Below are 7,506 nucleotides of genomic sequence, written 5' to 3'. Positions count from 1 at the left end.
CATGTCATTCAGATCTTAAGTTTTTCAATTGTTGAATCTTTCCTACTAAACACTTACCATCTTTAATGGGGCTCAATCTTGCAGTTCCTGTGAACAAGACTGAGTTCCTATTGATTTCAGCGACTGTTGCCTAGGTAAGGAATGCTAGGTCACCTCCGTAGTGGGGACATCACTATCTTTTAACTCACCAACGCTTTCCAGATCATCAAATGAGTGTCACACATGCATCTTCTGTCTTCCAAGAGTTTACATGGACTTGCTTTTCTTTATGCACCTCAAACATACACACCATTTGGAGAATACTTCACATACTACATAATAGTAAAACTTAGGCCTGCTTTTGAGAGACCCCTAACTAGACAAATTCTGTCCTCACTTTGTTTCCAGTTAGTTCTTCCAGGATCCAGAGTTTAGTCCACTGGCCCATATTCATCCCTACCCTAACTCCACGGAAGACTCTGGGCCTAGTTCTCTGCCTACTGGTGTAAATCCATTGAAGTCACTCCCAATAGAGTTAGGCTGATGAGTGTGGCCCAATATCTTTAGTGCATAGCACAGTCTCTGCTTTAGGTATTTAGGAAGTAAAGGCTGACTGACCATTCCATGTGCTGTTATTTTGTGAATATAGCAACGGGAGCTGTGTTAATATTTAATGAGGCTCCATTCCAGTTTCTCACCCCTCTTCCAGGTATTTATTTTCTCTCGTCCATATTTTGCAGAAGCAGACTTGCTTTGAACATAGAACGGACTCTTCAATCTCTGTGAATCGTGCATGACAGTTTTTCCGCATCTCTGGGCCTTTATGTACATGCTCAGGGCCTGGGTTACTTACATAACGTCGGTCTGGTGATTTGGAACCAGTTCTTAAGTGCAGATTTTCAAACACGGGTGCCCAAAATTAGGTTTCTAAATCCTTACTTAGGCACTGCTGGGTGATCAGCACTTGGAAAATCAGGCCACTTAGGGTGCCTATCTGTGCCAATGGGAGGCAGTGTGGGCTCAGGATTTTTGAAAAATCGGGTCACTTATTTGGGGGGTCTAATTTTTTGACACTCATTGAGTAGGTTAATAAATGGCAAGTGATTTAAGAACTTACTGCTCTGTTAACCACTTCACTCTGGCAGTCTGGAATTTGGCCAGCAAGTGCTAATATAAGGTCTGGTTCTGCAGCCATGACTTGACACAACTCCCATTGAAGTCAACATCAGTGGTAGTTATGTTCAGTAAGCCTGCATACAGGAGCACACCCTTCCAGGGTGCTTAATACTGGGGTGTATCAATTCCAGGTGCCAAAGGATTTAATCACCCCAGAATTCACTGTTTTACAGGATTATTGGACTCTAAAATGTCATGTTGCCCCCCTACAGGTCTTACCATTGTCTGATTTGTACTTTCCCTTATTGCATTGCTAGATCGTATTGTTGTAAATAATATGACAGGAGAAAGAATTTGGATGTATCGCTCTGTCCTTACACCTTTTGCACTAGGAGTAGGTATGAGCTTGTCTAATACAAAGGATCTCACATAAAATGAGATTGGGGATTGCCTCCATCCCACTGGTTTGAACAGTAGTGAGTGACTCCGAGCACAAGTACTTATTTTGCTATATGGGATAACTACCTGATTGATTGAACTTTGTCAAGGGTATTCTGTTTTGGCTTAAACTTCATTGCCAAAAGTAAACCTGGAAACTATCCATATCCAGGAAGTTCCTTCAGGTGTTTTGAAATACAATATTGTCTCTCACGTATTTGGCCAGGTTCTGGAAAAGCCCAGCCGTCCTTTTCGTGGGCACAATTTCCATCCACAGTGCATTGCATCCTTCTTTTGAAGAATACATCTGCCTAATTGTGGTTGCACTTGAGGTGCTTAGAAGCACAAGTATTCTATTTTATGCCCAGAATCATTCCTGCAACAGCAAATTCGGTCTGCAAATGCCTTCTGAAAATTTAGTCCTAACTATTGCACTAGGCGCTTGAGATTGCATCATAGCCTCCACTTTGCATTTCCTTGCTTTTGGCAGTTAAGTCCAGTCCTTGTTTATTTAAGTTATTTATTTTATTAATGTTACATAAAATGAAAATCTTAACGGACTTCATGGCCGTTGGACTGACCCATTGGTGTACAATAGAACCTCAGACCTACAAACACCAGAATTACAAACTCACCAGTCAGCTACACAATTCATTTGGAGCTGGAAGTACACAATCAGGCAGCGGTGGAGATGAAAAATATAAGCAAATACAGTACTGTGTTAAATGTAAACTACTAAAAAATAAGGGGAAAGTATTTTGTTTCTGTATAGTAAATTTTCAAAGCTGTATTAAGTCCAATGTTCAGTTGTAAACTTTTTGAAAGCGCAACCATAATATCTTGTTCAGAGTTATGAACAACCTCCATTCCTGAGGAGTTTGTAACTCTGAGGTTCTAATGTAGATGGTAGCAGAATAGATTTTATCATAGTTTCTTCTGACTTGACCCAAAGTCAGTGGAAAAGCTATGGTCCATACCTGGCATCAGATGATCTTTCATTGATCGCTTCTCTGCAATTGCATGTGGCCATGCTATTGCATTATTTAGTTTTATCTCAGTATAGCAGGTACTTTAAAAGAGAGTCATCCTTTCTGAATTTCCTTTTCTAAATGGATAATTGCAAAGTGTACCTATGTCCAGCCAGGGTATGGCACAATCAAAATTTTCGTTTAAAAAAAACCCCTGGTTTTCCCATTGGCAGGAAAACAAAATAGCCATGAAGATAATTCATCTACTCTATATCAACACCTTTACAAACCTAATCCTTAAAAAAAAGCTTCAGGGTTGACTACTTATCCCAAGATTCACTGTGCTAATTAAACCAACAATTTGTAAGCCTCTGCATTAGGGTCTTCTAGTAGAATATTTACTTGTCGCACTCATCCTTATCCAGCAGTACTGCTGATTAACTTTGTTTTTATGAACTCCTTAACTACCAAGCATTACAAGTATTTAGCTTTAGGTTATGTAGTGCATGGAAAGAAAACAAAGTCTGCAAGTCTTGACCAAAGTGATGTTTACCAAACTGGGGCATGCACCAATTAAAACACAGCAATCACTACATTTTGTGTGGTGTCTTAATAGTATAATGACTTGGTCAACCATATTTCTGGTATCCTCCACGGAGCATTCGCTTGCTTTTTTGATAATGCTTTCTTATGGCTGAATTACTAATGCCGGAAGGAACCATTCAGTTAAGTCTGACTTGCATATCACAGGCCTTTAAACTTCATGGAGTTACCCCGGTAATGAACCCAATAACTTGTTTTGGCTAAAGCCTATCTTCTATAAAGGCGTCCAGTCTTGATTTGAAGACATCAACAGATGGAGAATCCACCACTTTCTCTGATAGTTTGTTCAATGGTTAATCATCCTTCTAGTTAAAATCTTCTCTGTTTAGTGATGCCCTGAGGCCTGAACCTCCATACTCTGACAGTGTAGCATTTTGGTCAAAAAGTAGAAAATCTCTGTCTGTTACTTTGGTTTGTGTGCAGGACAGTCATATAACCTCACATACTTGGCAAAAAAGGCATTTCTACAGATTTGTGTCATCTCTAAAAATAGCTGTTTTTAAAGCCTGCACTTTAATAGAAATGGATCATTCTATGCTGAAGCTTAGTTGCTTAAGATTTCAAAGATGTCAGGATTGATAAGCAATTCAGAATGTGAAGTAAGATGGTGGATGTTCATAGCCCACAAAATTGAGGAAACAGCATTGAAAATTTTTCTTTAATACCTGAGAATCACTGTTACTTACTTAGTTATCCAACTGCACGGACATCTCCATCCTAATATGTAAATGCCTCGCCATTTTTCTATCTTTATGCTGGCCGTAATCTTTTAACCACTGATTTTCATGCTGTACACCAGACCTATCATTTAACTAATATATTGGAGAGGTGCATCACATGAGCATTGACCTTGCAGTCAGAAGTTTGATGGGCTAGCAGTGGCCATTTTGACACTGATGGGCAAGACTTTAGTCAGGGTTTGGCCAGCACTGAATGGAGGACTGTGTAGTTATTTGTATGAGAGTAGCCTCTGGATGCCATGAACAGTAAAGGACAGCTGAGTCCCTGAAGACCTTACAATTTAAGATGCAGAATTGTATTTCTGATTGAACACAACCCTTTCTAAAGCAGGTTTACTCCAATCTTTACCAGGGGTCAGTGACTCTTGTCTCTCCCTGAGCCCCTAAACACACCATGCTGTGGAAGCCAAAGACCATAGCTAGCTATCGGAGTCAGCTGCTGTGGTTCAGTACAAGATGTTTAATTGTAAAGCTTGAAGCAGAAATGGTTTTAACAACTGTAGTGGCTGACGCAAATTGAGACAGCTGTGATTCCAGCAGTCCCTGCTTGCAGATGTTTTTGCACTGAGACAGGGAAGCAAGGCTCGGAGCATGTAAGGTTCCTGCTATTTCATGGCCATTCTGAATAGGGTCACTCCTAGCTCAAAGATCCTGGCCCCATTCCAGCTCAGGAGCTTACATTCTGCTGTACAAATGGCCTCTGAAATTTCAATTAGAAACCATACTCTTCCCACTTCCCACCCTGGACATTGGTGGGGCTTTGCTGCGCGCTGTTGAACATTTCCCTGTTAGTAGTGGGCGGAGCAATTGTGTATATAATTTCATTTGACAAAGCCCAGGCCCTTGGCTTTGACGTGAGTCATTCTAACACAGGAGGACTCTTCTTATTACGCATAAGAACTGTTTGAAGGAAAGGGGGCTGGATATCTTACCGTAGCAACCACAGCTGTAAAATGGGTAACTGTGACAAAGTTCCTGCTCTACCTTGGTGGGTCTTGCGCTTATTGGCAGCTTTGCTCCCCTTGGAGCTTCACGGCAGCCCTCAGTGTGGCCATTTTTCTGAACCCACAGTCCAGGTTGACTCCTCCTGTGTCTGACCAGGAGTTGGGAGGTTTGGGGGGAACCCAGGCCCGCCCTCTACTCCGGGTTCCAGCCCAGGGCCCTGTGGAATGCAGCTGTCTGGACTGCCTCCTGGAACAGCTGTGTGACAGCTACAGCTCCCTGGGCTACTTCCCCATGGCCTCCTCCCCACACCTTCTTTATCCTCACCATAGGACCTTCCTCCTGGTGTCTGATAATCCTTGTACTCCTCAGTTCTCCAGCAGTCCACCTTCTCACTCTCAGCTCCTCTTGCTCCCAGCTCCTCACACACACACCACAAACAGCAGTGAGCTCCTTTTTAAAACCCAAGTGCCCTGATTAGCCTTCCTTAATTGATTCTAGCAGCTTCTTGATTGGCTGCAGATGTTCTAATCAGCCTGTCTTAATTGTCTCCAGAAGGTTCCTGATTGTTCTGGAACCTTCCCTGTTACCTTACCCAGGGAAAAGGGACCTACTTAGCCTGGGGCTAATATAGCTGCCTGCTATTACTCTCCTGTAACCATCTGGCCCAACCCTGTCACATATCCCCCCTTTCCCCCCCTCCCCCCCGCTCAACACTACGGGGTTGAGCAACTTGGGACGTCAGGCAGTGTACTCGTGACAAGCCATCTTCATTGCCATGGTGGCTTCCAGCCCGGTGTTGTATGGTGAATGAAAAGGTTGTAGGGACAGGAACCATCTGGTCACCCTTACGTTCTTCTCTTTATTTCGCTGCATCCACTGGAGGGGTCTATGGTCAGTCACAAGGGTAAACCGTTGTCCCAGAAGGTAATAAAGTAGTGTTTCCATGGCCCATTTCATAGCTAGGCACTCTCTTTCAACCACGGCATACTTCTGCTCTCTCGGGAGGAGTTTCCTGCTGAGGTAGAGGATTGGGTGTTCTTAATCTCTGACCATCTGTGACAGGACCGCTCCCAATCCTACTTCAGATGCATCTGTTTGTAAAATGAATTCTTTATTGAAGTCTGGGGCTATAAGCACAGGGTTACTGCAGAGGGCTGTCTGTAGATCCATGAATGCTTTCTCTGCGGCATCTGTCCACTTCACCATGTCTGGACCCCGAGCTTTTATCAGGTCTGTCAGGGGACTCACTCTGGTAGCAAAAAGGGGAATAAATCGTCAGTAGTACCCCACCACACCCAGGAATGCCCGGACTTGCTTTTTCCAATTTGGCCACGGCCAATTTTGGATAACCTCTAGTTTGTTTAGTTGGGGCTTGATGATGCCCCTTCCTACAATGTAGCCAAGGTATTTAGACTCGGCTAGCTCTATAGCACACTTGGCTGGGTTGGCTGTGAGGCCAGCCTGTCTTAACGTATCCAGAACCGCTTCCACCCTTCCTAAGTGGGTTTCCCAGTCGGGGGTGTGAATAATCACATCATCCAGGTATGCCGCTGCATAACTGGTATGGAGCCATAGGAGCTTGTCCATTAGATGCTGGAAGGTGGCAGGTGCCCCATGCAGTCCAAAAGGAAGAACAGTATACTGAAACAGACCCTCTGGTGTAGAGAATGCCGTCTTTTCTTTCGCATCTTTGGCCAGGGGAATCTGCCAGTATCCCTTTGTTTAATCAAGGGTGGTCAAAAATTGGGCATTTCCCCAGGTGGTCAACTAACTCATCGATACGGGGTATGGGGTATGCATTGAATTTGGATATCTCATTCAGCCAGCAAAAGTCATTACAAAACCTAGTAGTGCCATCGGGTTTGGGCATCAACACAGTCAGGCTTGACCACTGACTGTGGGACTCTTCGATGACTCCCAGTTCCAACATCCTTTTTACCTCTGCCTTGATCTCCTCCCTTTTTGTCGCTGGGACCCGATAGGGCCTTAAAGTTACCTTTGCCCCAGGGTCTGTGATAATGTGGTGATATGCTTTGGTGGTCCGGCCTGGTTTGGTTGAAAACACGTCCTGGTATCGATTGATCATCTCAGTTACCTCCTTCTTCTGGTTTGGTGTCAGATCGGTGGATATCCTGATTTGCTCCTGCATATTATTTCCCCGGATCGGGGTCTCTTGGGCCACTACACACGCCTCTCGGTGCCAAGGCTTTAAGAGGTTAATGTGATAAACTTTTTCTTGTTTCCAGCATCCTGGCTGCCGCACCTTGTAGGTTACTTCCCCCACGGGTTCAACCACCTCATAGGACCCCTGCCATTGGGCCAAAAGCTTGCTTTCTGCCGTGGGTACCAACACCATCACCCGATCCCCTGGTTGGAACTGTCGGACTTTTGCCTGGCGATTGTAATGGCTTCGCTGGGCCTCCTGCACCTTTTCCAAATGTTCCCGTACGATAGGGGTGACCCAGGCTATCCGTTCTCGCATCGGCAACACATGGTCAATTATATTTCTCCCCTCACTGGGTTCCTCTTCCCAGATTTCTTTTGCAATATCTAGTATGCCAGGGGGGTGACGTCCATATAATAATTCAAAGGGGGAAAACCCAGTTGAGGCCTGAGGTACCTCCCAGATTGCAAACATAAGGTAGGATAGTAGGGTGTCCCAATCCTTCCTGTCTTGACTTACCACTTTCCTTATCATTGCCTTGAGGGTTCGGTTA

Source organism: Lepidochelys olivacea, assembly GCF_965140295.1.
Source record: "Lepidochelys olivacea isolate rLepOli2 genome assembly, chromosome: 10".
Lineage (NCBI taxonomy): Eukaryota > Metazoa > Chordata > Testudines > Cheloniidae > Lepidochelys > Lepidochelys olivacea.
This window is presented reverse-complemented; position numbering follows the sequence as displayed.